This window comes from Triticum aestivum, chromosome 7D (assembly GCF_018294505.1).
Source record: "Triticum aestivum cultivar Chinese Spring chromosome 7D, IWGSC CS RefSeq v2.1, whole genome shotgun sequence".
Taxonomy (NCBI): Eukaryota; Viridiplantae; Streptophyta; class Magnoliopsida; order Poales; family Poaceae; genus Triticum; species Triticum aestivum.
Window position 1 is genome coordinate 378,108,717 of NC_057814.1, and position 14,841 is coordinate 378,123,557.

Here is a 14,841-nt window from a genome sequence, read left to right on the forward strand (position 1 = left end):
TCTTAGGCTCTTACATCCTTCCTTCATCCATCGTAAGATAACCCAAAACTTGAAAACTTCAATCAGACAAAACTCAACAAAACCTTTGTGAGATCCGTTAGTGTAAGAAAAATAGACGACTACTATAAGTGTTGTATCAAACCAATTCTTATTTTGTTTTTGTATTATATCTACTGTATTCCAACTTTTCTATGGCAAAAACTCATCAAAGAAAACCATAGAGCCATCAAAATAAGCACACAACACAAAGAAACAGAATCTGTCAAAACAGAACAGCCTCTGGAAATATGATTTGTTCGAATACTTCTGGATCTCCAAAAATTCTGAAAACGTAGGAAAACCAAGATAATTTGTATATTGATCTTCTGCAAAAAGAATTAGCATTTTATCACGTTCTGGTGAATTTTTACAATTATTTTTGTGAGCACAAAGTTTCTGTCTTTTTCAGCAAGATCAAACAACTATCACCCAAGAAGATCCTATTGGTTCTACTTGGCACAAACACTAACTAAAACACAAAAAACACAATCATAACAGTAGCATAATTGTTCTAACACTCAAGAACAGAAAGCAAAAAAGCAAAAATAAATTTTATTCATTGGGTTGCCTCCCAACAAGCGCTATAGTTTTACGCCCTTAGCTAGGCATAAAGCAAGGATCTAAGTTTTGTCATCTTTCTTCTTCTTAGTTTTCTTAGAAGTGTTTTCATCATGGGGTTTTGTAAACACAACGTAAAACATATTATCCATGGAAACTTTAGAATTCCTTAGTTGGTTTTCATCATAACCCCTTTGATTTCCCGCAACAATCCAAGAACAGTGTTGATTAACATTATTAAAAACTTGTTGGATTATTTCTAGAATGGGGACCTCCTTTTTAAGATTCTCATCAAAGATCTTATTATCCCCAAGCAAATGTCTCAAAGCATAGTCACTATTGTAAAGAATTTCATCTATCACAGGTTTTTCATGATTCATACCATAAAAGTCAAACATTTCTCTAGCTTCCCGAATTATGTAGTCAAACTCGTTCATAAGAACGAGAGTGGCCAACCTTGTAGCCTTGAGATTCTTTATATCTGGGAGCTCAAAAAACAACCTTCGCAAAGTAGGATGGGTATGAATAAATTTACTTTCAAGTTTCAGAACTAGTGCTTAAACAGCATCCGCATAAGATCTAGTAGTTTTAAGTATAGGAGCATCATCAAGACCTAGATTCCCAACACAATTGAAAAATTCTTGGATACGTTCTTTTCCCATAACGTTCCCTTGCCCCAAGATAAAAGTTTTACCATCCAGATTTCCCGTACGTCCCATCTTAGGAGTCAGGCCGTCATCTGTTGGTGCCATACCGAAATCACTCATGATTGCAAGCAGAGAATAGATCTGACGAGAAAACGGTGGACGGAAAAAGAGAGGCGAATAAAACGGCAAATTTTTGTGAAGTGGGGGAGAGGAAAACGAGAGGCAAATGGCGAGTAATGTAAATTGCAAGGAGATGGGATTTGTGATTAGGAACTTGGTTATGATGAAGATCCTCCCTGGCAATGGCGCCAGAAATTCCTTTTGATGTCGCTTGAAGCTACGTCGGTATTTCCCCAAAGAGGAAGGGATGATGCAGCATAGCGGCGGTAGGTATTTCCCTAAGAAATGAAACCAAGGTTATCGAACCAGTAGGAGAACCAAGCAACACAATGTAAATAGCCCCTGCACACAAATAACAACACCTCGCAACCCGACGTGTTAAAGGGGTTGTCAATCCCTTTCGGGGTACGGCGCCAGAAATGGTGCGTGGACGGGAGAAATTTGTAATAGATTGAAATAATAGATCACAAATAAAATAAAGTGCAGCAAAGTATTTTTGTATTTTTGGTTTAATAGATCTGAATAAAAGTGCAAATAAAATAGATCACAAAGCAAATATATGAGAAAGAAGACCCGGGGGCCGTAGGTTTCACTAGTGGCTTCTCTCGAGAAAAATAGCAAACGGTGGGTAAACAAATTACTGTTGGGCAATTGATAGAACCTCAAATAATTATGACGATATCCAGGCAATGATCATTACATAGGCATCACGTCCAAGATTAATAGACCGACTCCTGCCTGCATCTACTACTATTACTCCACACATCAACCGCTATCCAGCATGCATCTAGTGTATTAAGTTCATGGAAAAACGGAGTAATGCAATAAGAACGATGACATGATGTAGACAAGATCCGTTTATCTATATGGCGGTAGATATAGATCTCATCTTTTTATCCTTAGTAGCAACAATACATACGTGTCGGTTCCCTTTCTGTCACTGGGATCAAGCACCGTAAGATCGAACCCACTTTGCAAGATAAATAGATCAAGTTGGCCAAACAAAACCCAAATATCAGAGAAGAAATACGAGGCTATAAGAGATCATGCATATAAGAGATCAAAGAAACTCAAATAACTTTCATGGATATAAAAAATATGACTGATCATAAACTAAAAGTTCATCAGATCCCAACAAACACACCGCGAAAAGAGTTACATCATATGGATCTCGAATAGACCATTGTATTGAGAATTCAGCGAGAGAGAGAAAGCCATCTAGCTACTAACTATGGACCCGAAGGTCTACAAGGAACTACGCACGCATCATCGGAGAGGCACCAATGGAGGTGGTGAACCCCATCAGAGATGGTGTCTAGATTGGATCTGGTGGTTCTGGACTCTGCGGCGGCTAGATGAATATTTCATCGACTCCTTTAGGGTTCTGGTATTTTTGGGGTATTTATAGAGCAAAGAGGTGGTCCGAGGGGCAACCGAGGTGGGCACAACCCACGAGGGCGCGCCTGGGCCTCCTGGCGTGCCCTGGTGGGTTGTGCCCTCCCATGGGGCACCCCCCCAGGTGCAACCAGGGCCCATTGCCTTCCTTCTGCCCCATAAAAGATCATCGTGGAGTTTCGTGGCATTTGTACTTCGTCTAATATTGATTTCCTGCGATGTAAAAAACATGAAAAAACAGCAACTGGCACTTGGCACTATGTCAATAGGTTAGTACCAAAAAATGATATAAAATGACTATAAAATGATTATAAAACATCCAAGATTGATAATAAAACAGCATGGAACAATCAAAAATAATAGAAATGTTGGAGACGTATCAGCATGGTATAGGCTATGCGATGATATTGGATCTTGGAATTGGAATCGTTTGAAATTGGAGTTCCACCAAAAAAATTATCCTACGCATCTAGTTCATCGTGATCGGAATTATATATATAATTTTTGGCCTCGTGAAGGAGAAAGTATCGCTCTAGCTTGGGGGAGGCTTAATTCAATGTTATATTCATGCCCCAATCATGAGCTCTCAAGAAAAAATATTATCCAGAATTTTTATGCTTGGCTTTCTCGTAATGATCAAACCATGCTTGATACTTCTTGTGCTGGTTCTTTTATCAAGAATACTATTGAATTCCGATGGGATATTTTGGAAAGAATTAAACACAACTCTGAAGATTGGGAACTCGGCAAAGGTAAAGAGCCAGGTATTAAACTTAAGTATGATTGTGTTAATCTTTTATGGATACCGATGCTTTTCAAAAGTTTAGCACTAAATATGGACTTGACTCTGAGATAGTAGCCTCCTTTTGTGAATCATTTGCTACTGATGTTGATCTCCCTAAGGAGAAGTGGTTTAAATATCACCCACCTATTAAAGAAGAAGTTAAAGAACCGGTACCGGTTAAAAAAGAGACTATACTTTACAATGTTGATCCAGTTGTTCCTTCCACTTATATTGAGAAACCACATTTCCCTGTTAGCATAAAGGAACATGCTAAAGTTTCAACTGTGGTCAACAAAAGCTATATTAGAACACCTAAACCTCATGAACAAATTAAAGTAGAACCTTGTATTGCTATGGTTAAAGATCTTTTGGAAGAAGATATGGATGGGCATGTTATTTATTTCTGCGAAGAAGCTGCTAGAATTGCCAAACCTGATAAAAAGGATAAACATAGACCTGTTGTTGGCATGCCCGTCATCTTAGTTAAAATAGGAGATCACTGTTATCATGGTTTATGTGACATAGGTGCTAGTGTGAGTGCTATTCCTTACACCTTATATCAACAAATTATGAATGACATAGCAGCCGCAGAGATAGAAGACATAGATGTTACTATTAAACTTTCTAATAGAGACACTATATCACCAATTGGGATTGTTAGAAATGTTGAAGTCTTGTGTGGGAAAATAAAATACCCTACTGATTTTCTTCTTCTTGGTTCCCCACAAGATGACTTTTGTCCCATTATCTTTGGTAGACCTTTCTTGAACACTGTTAATGCTAAGATAGATTGTGAGAAACAAACTGTCGGTGTTAGTTTTGGTGATGAGTCTCATGAGTTTAATTTTTCCAAGTTTAGTAGAAAGCTTCATGAAAAATAATTGCCTAGTAAGTATGAATTAACTGGTCTTTCTTCTATTGTTGTACCACCTACTAATCCTTTAGAACAATTCTAGACCATGAAAATGATTTTCATATGCATGAAAGAAAATAAATATATAATATTTTCTTTGAACAACATCCTCTACGTAAACACAATTTGCCTATTGAAACTCTAGGGGGTCCTCCTCCACTTAAAGGTGATCCTGTGTTTGAATTAAAAGAATTGCCAGACACTTTGAAATATGCTTATCTTGATGAAAAGAAGATATATCATGTTATTATCAGTGCTAACCTTTCAGAACATGAAGAAGAAAGATTATTGAAAGTTCTAAGGAAGCACAGAGTTGATATTGGATATACTCTTGATGATTTAAAGGGCATTAGTCCCACTCTATGTCAGCACAAAATTAATATGGAACCTGATGCTAAACCCGTTGTTGATCACCAACGTCGGTTAAATCCGAAGATGAAAGAAGTGGTAAGAACGGAAATATTAAAACTTCTGGAAGCAGGTATAATCTATCCTATAGTTGATAGTGGATGGGTAAGTCTTGTTCATTGTGTCCCTAAGAAAGGAGGTATAACTGTTGTTCCTAATGATAAGAATGAACTTATTCCACAAAGAATTGTGATAGGTTATAGAATGGTAATTGATTTTTGTGAATTAAACAAAGAAACTAGAAAAGATCATTACCCTCTGCCTTTTACTGATCAAATGCTTGAAAGATTATCTAAGCACACACATTTTGCTTCATTGATAGATATTCTGGTTTTTCACAAATACCTATTTCTCAACCTGATCAAGAAAATACCGCTTTTACTTGTCCCTTCGGAACTTATGCTTATAGATGTATGCCTTTCGGTTTATGTAATGCGCCTGCTACCTTTCAAAGATGTATAACTGTTATATTCTCTAACTTTTGTGAAAACATTGTTGAGGTTTTCATGGATGACTTCTCTGTTTATGGGAAGTCTTTTGATGATTTTTTAAGCAATCTTGATCGAGTTTTGCGGATATGTGAATAAACAAATTTTGTCTTGAATTGGGAGAAGTGCCACTTTATGGTTAATGAAGGCATTGTCTTGGGTCATAAAATTTCTGAAAGAGGTATTGAAGTGGACAAAGCTAAGGTTGATGCAATTGATAAAATGCCATGTCCTAAAGATATAAAAGGTATTCGTAGTTTCTTAGGTCATGTTGGTTTCTATAGGAGATTTATCAAAGACTTTTCTAAAATTTCTAGGCCTCTTACGAGTCTTTTGCAAATGGATATTCCTTTTGTTTTTGATGATGATTGTTTAGAAGCCTTTGAAACACTCAAGAAAGCCTTAATTTCTGCACCTATTGTTCAACCACCTGATTGGAACTTGCCTTTTGAAATTATGTGTGATGCTAGTGATTATGTTGTTGGTGTTGATCTAGGACAAATAGTTGAGAAGAAACTGAATGTTATTCATTATGCTAGCAAAACTCTAGACAGTGCTCAACGAAACTATGCTACTACTGAAAAAGAATTCTTAGCAGTTGTGTTTGCTTGTGATAAATTTAGACCTTATATTGTTGATTCCAAAGTAACTGTTCACACAGACCATGCTGTTATTAAATATCTTATGGAAAAGAAAGATGCAAATCTAGACTTATTCGATGGGTTCTCTTGTTACAAGAATTTGATTTACATATCATTGATAGAAAAGGAGCTGAGAACCTAGTAGTTGATAATTTATCTAGGCTTGAAAATGTGCCTGATGACCCACTACCTATTGATGATAGTTTTCCTGATGTGCAGTTAGCTGCAATAAATGTTACTCATAATACTCCTTGGTATGTTGATTATGCTAATTACATTGTTGCTAAATATTTACCACCTAGCTTTACATACCAACAAAAGAAAAAAATTCTTCTATGATTTAAGACATTAGTTTTGGGATGACCCACATCTTTATAAAGAAGGAGTAGATGGTATTATTAGATGTTGTGTACCTGAGCATGAATAGGGACAAATCCTACGGAAATGTCACTCCGAAGCTTATGGAGGGCATCATGCTGGAGATAGAACTGCTCACAAGGTATTGCAATCTGGATTTTATTGGCCTACTCTCTTCAAGGATGCCCGTAAGTTCGTCTTATCTTGTGATGAATGTCAAAGAATAGGTAATATCGGTAAGCGTCAAGAAATGCCTATGAATTATTCACTTGTTGTTGAACCATTTGATGTTTGGGGATTTGATTATATGGGACCTTTTCCTTCCTCTAATGGGTATACACATATTTTGGTTGCTGTTGATTATGTTACTAAATGGGTAGAAGCTATTCCAACCAGTAGTACTGATCACAACACCTCTATTAAAACGCTTAAGGAAGTTATTTTCCCAAGGTTTGGAGTCCCTAGATATTTAATGACTGATGGTGATTCACACTTTATTCATGGTGCTTTCCGTATAATGCTTGCCAAGTATGATGTTAACCATAGAATTGCATCACCTTATCATCATCAGTCTAGTGGTCAAGTTGAACTTAGCGATAGAGAAATCAAATTAATCTTGCAAAAGACTGTCAATAGGTCCCGGAAGAATTGGTCTAAGAAATTAGATGATGCACTTTGGGCTTATAGGACAGCATATAAAAATCCTACGGGTATGTCTCCTTATAAAATGGTTTATGGAAAAGCTTGTCATTTGCCTCTTGAGTTAGAACATAAAGCTTATTGGGCCATCAAAGAGCTCAATTATGATTTCAAACTTGCTGGTGAAAATAGGTTATTTGATATTAGCTCTTTAGTTGAATGGAGAACCCAAGCTTATGAAAATGCAAAATTACTCAAAGAAAAAGTTAAAAGATGGCATGAAAAAAGAATCCAAAAGCGTGAGTTTAAAGTCGAAGAATATGTTGTTTTGTACAACTCGCGTTTCAGATTCTTTGCAGGAAAACTCCTCTCAAAATGGGAAGGCCCTATGTTATCGAGGAGGTTTATCGGTTTGGAGCCATCAAAATAAATAACTCCGAAGGTACTAACCCGAAGGTTGTCAATGGGCAACGAATAAAACATTATATCTCAGGTACACCCATTAATGTTGAAAGTAATATTATCCAAACTTTGATACCGGAAGAACACATAAAAGAGTTCTTCGGGAACACCCTAGAATCGTGAAAATAAGGAGGTACGTGATACGGTAAGTAAACGGACTCCGAAAAATCCGCAAAAATATTTTTTATCAGTTTTGGAATATTTAGAATATTTGGAAAATAACAAACTCCCAGGAAGCGTACCCTGGTGGGCACAAGACACCAGGGCTCGCCAGGCTTGCCTGGCGCGCCCAGGTGGGTTGTGCCCACCTGGGACACCTTCTGGACTCCGTTTTTCCACAGCTTGCTTGTTTCCCAAGATTAAAAAAATCTATATATACTTCCCGAACATGTTAAACACCGTATCGCAGAGAAATCCTCTATTTTCTTTTCCTTGTTGTTTTCTGCCAGATCCCATCTACCATGGCCACCTCCGGTTCCTCTATGGACAAGTTCTTCAAGAACATCATCAACCCATATCTGCGGGAGGTGGTGCAGCACCCTCAGGTCATCCAGATGCATGAGGGGTTGCTCCACATCCGTGATGTGCAAGGCCCCAAAGGGACGGGAACCGTGGAGGCCAGGCTTGAAGCTATGGAACAAGATGTCTTCCAGTGCAAGGGGATGGTGGAGCGTGGACTCAATGCCAATCACCTCATGATCACGGACCTCTCCCGTGATCTCAAGGTGGATGGCAAGCCCATGAAGGACATCGTCTTCACCCTCAACGAGCAAATCAACTTCCTCTAAAGCCAGATCTACGACCTCCAAAACCAAGTCTTTGAATATGAGACAAGGTTCAAAGGTATGAGTTTGGTTGCTACTTGTAGGACCCGTGGGACTCACTCCTCTTCTTATGATGGTGGACCACTGCCATGGAAATCTGAGGACAAGATCTCTTCTTCATCACCAACATCATCTTCTTCACTACCAAAAGAAAACTGAGTATCGGGTATGGGCACTCCCTTGGCTTCTGCCGAGCTTGGGGGAGGTGCCCCGGTATCGTATCATCCCACTATCTTTTGCCTTTATTTATTTTAGTTTGATCTTTTGCTTTAGATGAATAAAAGTTATTTCGATCCTTTCTTCTTTGAGAGTTTGCTTAGTGATCTATCCTTGTAATCGTGTGCAAGTTATATAATAAAGTTTAGTTTGAGTTTTTGCTTTCTTCACTTTCATGTTGCAAATAAAAGAAAAGAAATAAGAAAGAAAAAGAGAAAAACTAAAATAAAGGAAGTAAATGAAGAAAAGATCATATACTAATATTATGGTAGGTGATGACACCACATAAGGAAAAGTATAAGTAGAAAATTTTGTTTGAGATTGACAAACATAGCATTAGTTGATGATGCAACTCATGAAAGAATTAATAAGGGAAGATAAGATTCACATATAAATATACTATCCTAGAAATCTTTTGTGATTGTGAGCCCTCATCAAAATATTATATGCCAAAATTGTTGACGTTGGACAAGGAAGACAACTTAATGGTTTATGTTTGTTTACATTCACATAGAAGTCATATTGTCATAGATCCTTGAACATGTGGTGCTTGCCCCCTATCTTTGCTAGCCAAAAATTCCACACTAAGTAGAGATACTACTTGTGCATCCAAAAACCCTTAAACCCAAATCTTATTTTCAAGTGTCCACCATACCTACCTAGGGATTGAGCAAGATCCCTCAAGTAAGTTGTCATCGGTGAAAAAAGGCAATAAAAATTGCTTCTAAAAGTGTAAGATCATTTAGTGTAAGAGAAAATTGAGTGTTGCACGAACTTGTGATGGTGAAGAATAAAAGCGACAGATTGCATAATAAAGGTCGCTATCACAAGGGGCAATGCAACGTAACGTTCTTTTGCACTAAGGGGTTGAGCATACAAACAAATAAGTGCATGGCAACCTCTGCTTCCCTCTGCGAAGGGCTCTTTTACTTTTATGTATTTACTTTTATGCAAAGAGTCAAAAGTTTTCCCTATATTCCTTTTTATTTTTTTCTCCTTTGTCAAGCATCATGTGGTGAGGAAAGATCTAGACACATATGTCCAGTTGAATATAGATAACATGAGTTATTATTGTTGACATCACCCTTGAGGTGAATACGCTGGGAGGCGAAACTATAAGCCCCTATCTTTCTATGTGTCCGGTTGAAACGTTTTGCTCATGTGTACACGGTGAGTGTTAGAAATCATAGAAGACTATATGATGGTTGAGTATGTGGACTTGCCTAAAGGCTCCGATACGTGACCCTTCCTGAAAAGATGATGAATTGTAATTGCAAAGTTGACCGAGAACATAGTTTGATGGTTTTTAATAGAGTTTTTGCTTTATACTTCAATTGTGTGATGAATTGTTACTTATTCATGAGAAGTATATGATGAAAGTTATATGATAAAAGTCTTATGTTTAATTTTGTTGCTGTTATAATAATCTACATGATGATTCTATGTCCGTATTTTGTTTTTATCGACACCTCTCTCTCTCTAAGCATGTGGACATGTTTTTCGATTTCGGTTTTCGCTTGAGGACAAGCGAGGTCTAAGCTTGGGGGAGTTGATACGTCCATTTTGCATCATGTTTTCTTACTGGTATTTATGATGTTTTTATCCATAATAATGCTTTTTGGAGTAATTCTAATGCCTTTTCTTTCATAATATGCAATGTATACACAAAGAGGGAGAATTCCGACAACTGGCAATCTGGACCTGGAAAAGCTACGTCAGGCCACCTATTCTGCACAACTCCAAACAAGATGAAACTTCACAGAGATTTTTTATCAAATATTTGAGGAATATTGGAGCAAATAACTACTAGAGGGGGCCCACCAGGTGGGCACAACCCACCTGGGCGCGCTAGGGAGCCCAGGCGCGCCCTGGTGGGTTGTGCTCACCCAGGCCCACCTCCGGTGCCCATCTTCTGGTATATAGGTCATTTCGACCTAGAAAAAATAAGGAGAGGACTTTCGGGATGGAGCGCCGCCATCTCGAGGCGGAACTTGGGCAGGAGCACTTTTGCCCTCCGGCGGAGCGATTCCGCCGAGGGAACTTCCCTCCCGAAAGGGGAAATCATCGTCATCATCGTCACCAACAACTCTCCCATCTTGGGGAGGGCAATCTCCATCAATATCTGCAACAGCACCATCTCATCTCAAACCCTAGTTCATCTCTTGTGTTCAATCTTGTTACCGGAACTATAGATTGGTGCTTGCCAGTGACTAGTAGTGTTGATTACATCTTGTAGTTGATTACTATATGGTTTATTTCGTGGAAGATTATATGTTCAGATCCATTATGCTATTTACTACCCCTCTGATCTTGAGCATGATTATCATTTGTGAGTAGTTACTTTTGTTCTTGAGGTCACGAGAGAAATCATGTTGCAAGTAATCATGTGAACTTGATATGTGTTCGATACTTTGATAGTATGTATGTTGTAATTCCCTTAGTGGTGTCATGTGAACATCGTCTACATGACACTTCACCATATTTGGTCCTAGGGAATGCATTGTGGAGTAGCAATTAGATGATGGGTTGCGAGAGTGACAGAAGCTTAAACCCCAGTTTATGCGCTATTCCGTAAGGGACCGATTGGATCCAAAAGTTTAATGCTATGGTTAGAATTTATTCTTAATACTTTTCTCGTAGTTGTGGATGCTTGCGGGAGGGTTAATCATAAGTAGAAGGTTTGTTCAAGTCAGAACAGCACCTAAGCACCGGTCCACCCACATATCAAATTACCAAAGTACCGAACACGAATTAAACCAACATGATGAAACTGACTAGATGAAATTCCCGTGTACCCTCAAGAATGCTTTGCTTATCATAAGAGACCGTTTTGGCCTGTGCTTTGCCTCAAAAGGATTGGGCTACCTTGCTGCACTTTTGTTACTACTATCGTTACTTGCTTGTTACAAATTACCTTGCTATCAGACTACTCTACTACTTACAATTTCAGCACTTGCGGACATTACCTTGCTGAAAACCACTTGTCATTTCCTTCTGCTCCTCGCTGGGTTCGACACTCTTACTTATCGAAAAGAGCTACAATTGATCCCCTATACTTGTGGGTCATCATCATGCTATGTTCCCCAACAGTGGCATCCGAGCCAGGTCTATGCGTAGATGATATGCACGAGTAGAACACAAAGAGTTGTGGGTGATCATAGTCATACTGCTTACCACCAACGTCTTATTTTGATTCGGCGGTATTGTTGGATGAAGCGGCCCGGACCAACCTTACATGACCACGTTCATGAGACTGGTTCCACCGACAGACATGCAACTTGTTTTGCATAAAGGTGGCTGGCAGGTGTCTGTTTCTCCAACTTTAGTTGAACCGAATTTGACTACGGTCGGTCCTTGTTGAAGGTTAAAACAGCACACTTGATGAAAAATCATTGTGGTTTTGATGCGTAGGTAAGAACGGTTCTTACTAGAAGCCCGTAGCAGCCACGTAAAACTTGCAACAACAAGGTAGAGGACGTCTAACTTGTTTTTGCAGGGCATGTTGTGATGTGATGTGGTCAAGACATGATGAGTTATACGTTGTTGTATGAGATGATCATGTTTTGTAGAAGGTTGTCGACAACTGGCAGGAGCCTTATGGTTGTCGCTTTATTGTATAAAATGCAATCGCCATGTAATTGCTTTACTTTATCACTATGCGTTAGCGATAGTTGTAGAAGCAATAGTTGGCGAGACGACAATGACGCTACGATGGAGATCAAGGTGTCAAGCCCGTGACGATGGAGATCATGACGGTGCTTTGGAGATGGAGATCAAAGGCACAAGATGATGATGGCCATATCATGTTACATATTTTGATTGCATGTGATGTTTATCTTTTATTCATCTTATTTTGCTTAGTACGGCGGTAGCATTATAAGATGATCCCTCACTAAATTTCAAGGTATAAGTGTTCTCCCTGAGTATGCACCGTTGTGACAGTTCGTCGTGCCGAGACACCACGTGATGATCGGGTGTGATAAGCTCTACGTTCACATACAATGGGTGCAAGACAGTTTTGCATGTGCAGAATACTCGGGTTAAACTTGACGAACCTAGCATGTACAGACATGGCCTCGGAACACTGATACCGAAAGGTCGAACGTGAATCATATACTAGATATGATCAACATAGAGATGTTCACTATTAAAAACTACTCCATCTCACGTGATGATCGGACATGGTTTAGTTAATATGGATCACGTGATCATTTAGATGACTCGAGGGATGTATATCTAAGTGGGAGTTCTTAAGTAATATGATTAATTAAACTTAAATTTATCATGAACTTAGTCCTGACAGTTTTTTGCATATCTATGTTGTAGATCAATGGCTCGTGCTACCGTTCCCTTGAATTTTAATGTGTTCCTAGAGAAAGCTAAGTTGAAAGATGATGGTAGCAACTACACGGACTGGGTCCGTAACTTGAGGACTATCCTCATTGCTGCACAGAAGAATTACGTCCTTGATGCACCGCTAGGTGCAAGGCCTGCTGCAGGAGCAACTCCGGACGTTATGAATGTCTGGCAAGCTAAATCTGATGACTACTCAATAGTTCAGTGTGCCATGCTTTACGACTTAGAATCGGGACTTCAAAGATGTTTTGAAAGTCATGGAGCATATGAGATGTTCCAGGAGTTGAAGTTAATATTTCAAGCAAATGCCCAAGTTGAGAGATATGAAGTCTCCAACAAGTTCTATAGTTGCAAGATGGAGGAGAATAGTTCTGTCAGTGAACACATACTCAGAATGTCTGGGTACCATAACCACTTGACTCGGCTGGGAGTTAATCTTCCGGATGATAGTGTCATTTACATAGTTCTTCAATCACTACCACCAAGCTATAAAGGCTTCGTGATGAACTATGATATGCAAGGGATGAACAAGACGATTCCCGAGCTCTTCGCAATGCTTAAGGCTGCGGAAGTAGAAATCAAGAAGGAGCATCAAGTGTTGATGGTTAACAAGACCACTAGTTTCAAGAAAAAGGACAAAGGGAAGAAGGGGAACTTCAAGAAGAATAGCAAACAAGTTGCTGCTCCCAGGAAGAATCCCAAGTTTGTACCTAAGCATGAAACTGAGTGCTTCTACTGCAAAGGGACTGGTCACTGGAAGCGGAACTGCCCCAAGTATTTGGCAGATAAGAAGGATGGCAAAGTGAAAGGTATATTTGATATACATGTTACTGATGTGTACCTTACTAATGCTCGTAATAGCGCCTGGGTATTTGATACTGGTTCTGTTGCTCATATTTGCAACTCGAAATAGGAGCTACGGATTAAACGGAGATTGGCTAAGGACGAGTAACGATGAGCGTCGGAAACGGTTCCAAGGTCGATGAGATCGCCGTCGGCGTGCTACCTCTACATCTACCTTCGGGATTAGTTTTAGACATGAATAATTGTTATTTGGTGCCAGCGCTAAGCATGAACATTATATCTGGATAGTGTTTGATGCGAGACGGTTATTCATTTAAATCAGAGAATAATGGTTGTTCTATTTATATGAGTAATATCTTTTATGGTCATGCACCCTTGATGAGTGGTCTATTTTTGTTGAATCTCGATCATAGTGATACACATATTCATAATATTGATGCCAAAAGATGCAAAGTTAATAATGATAGTGCAACTTATTTGTGGCACTGCCGTTTAGGTCATATTGGTGTAAAGCGCATGAAGAAACTCCATGCAGATAGGCTATTGGAATCACTTGATTATGAATCACTTGATGCTTGCGAACCATGCCTCATGGGCAAGATGACCAAGACTCTGTTCTCCGGAACAATGGAGCGAGCCACTGACTTATTGGAAATAATACATACTGATGTATGCGGTCCGATGAGTGTTGAGGCTCGCGGCGGGTATCGTTACTTTCTGACCTTCGCAGATGATTTGAGCAGATATGGGTATATCTACTTAATGAAACATAAGTCTGAAACACTTGAAAAGTTCAAAGAATTTCAGAGTGAAGTGGAAAATCATCGTAACAAGAAAATAAAGTTTCTACGATCTGATCGCAGAGGCAAGTATTTGAGTTACGAGTTTGGTCTTCATTTGAAACAATGTGGAATAGTTTCACAACTCACGCCACCTCAAACACCACAACATAATGGTGTGTCTGAACGTTGTAACCGTACTTTATTGGATATGGTGCGATCTATGATGTCTCTTACCGATTTACCATTGTTGTTTTGGGGTTATGCATTGGAGACAGCTGCATTCACGTTAAATAGGGCACCATCTAAATCCGTTGAGATGACACCGTATGAACTATGGTTTGGCAAGAAACCTAAGCTGTCGGTTCTTAAAGTTTGGGGTTGCGATGCTTATGTGAAAAAACTCCAATC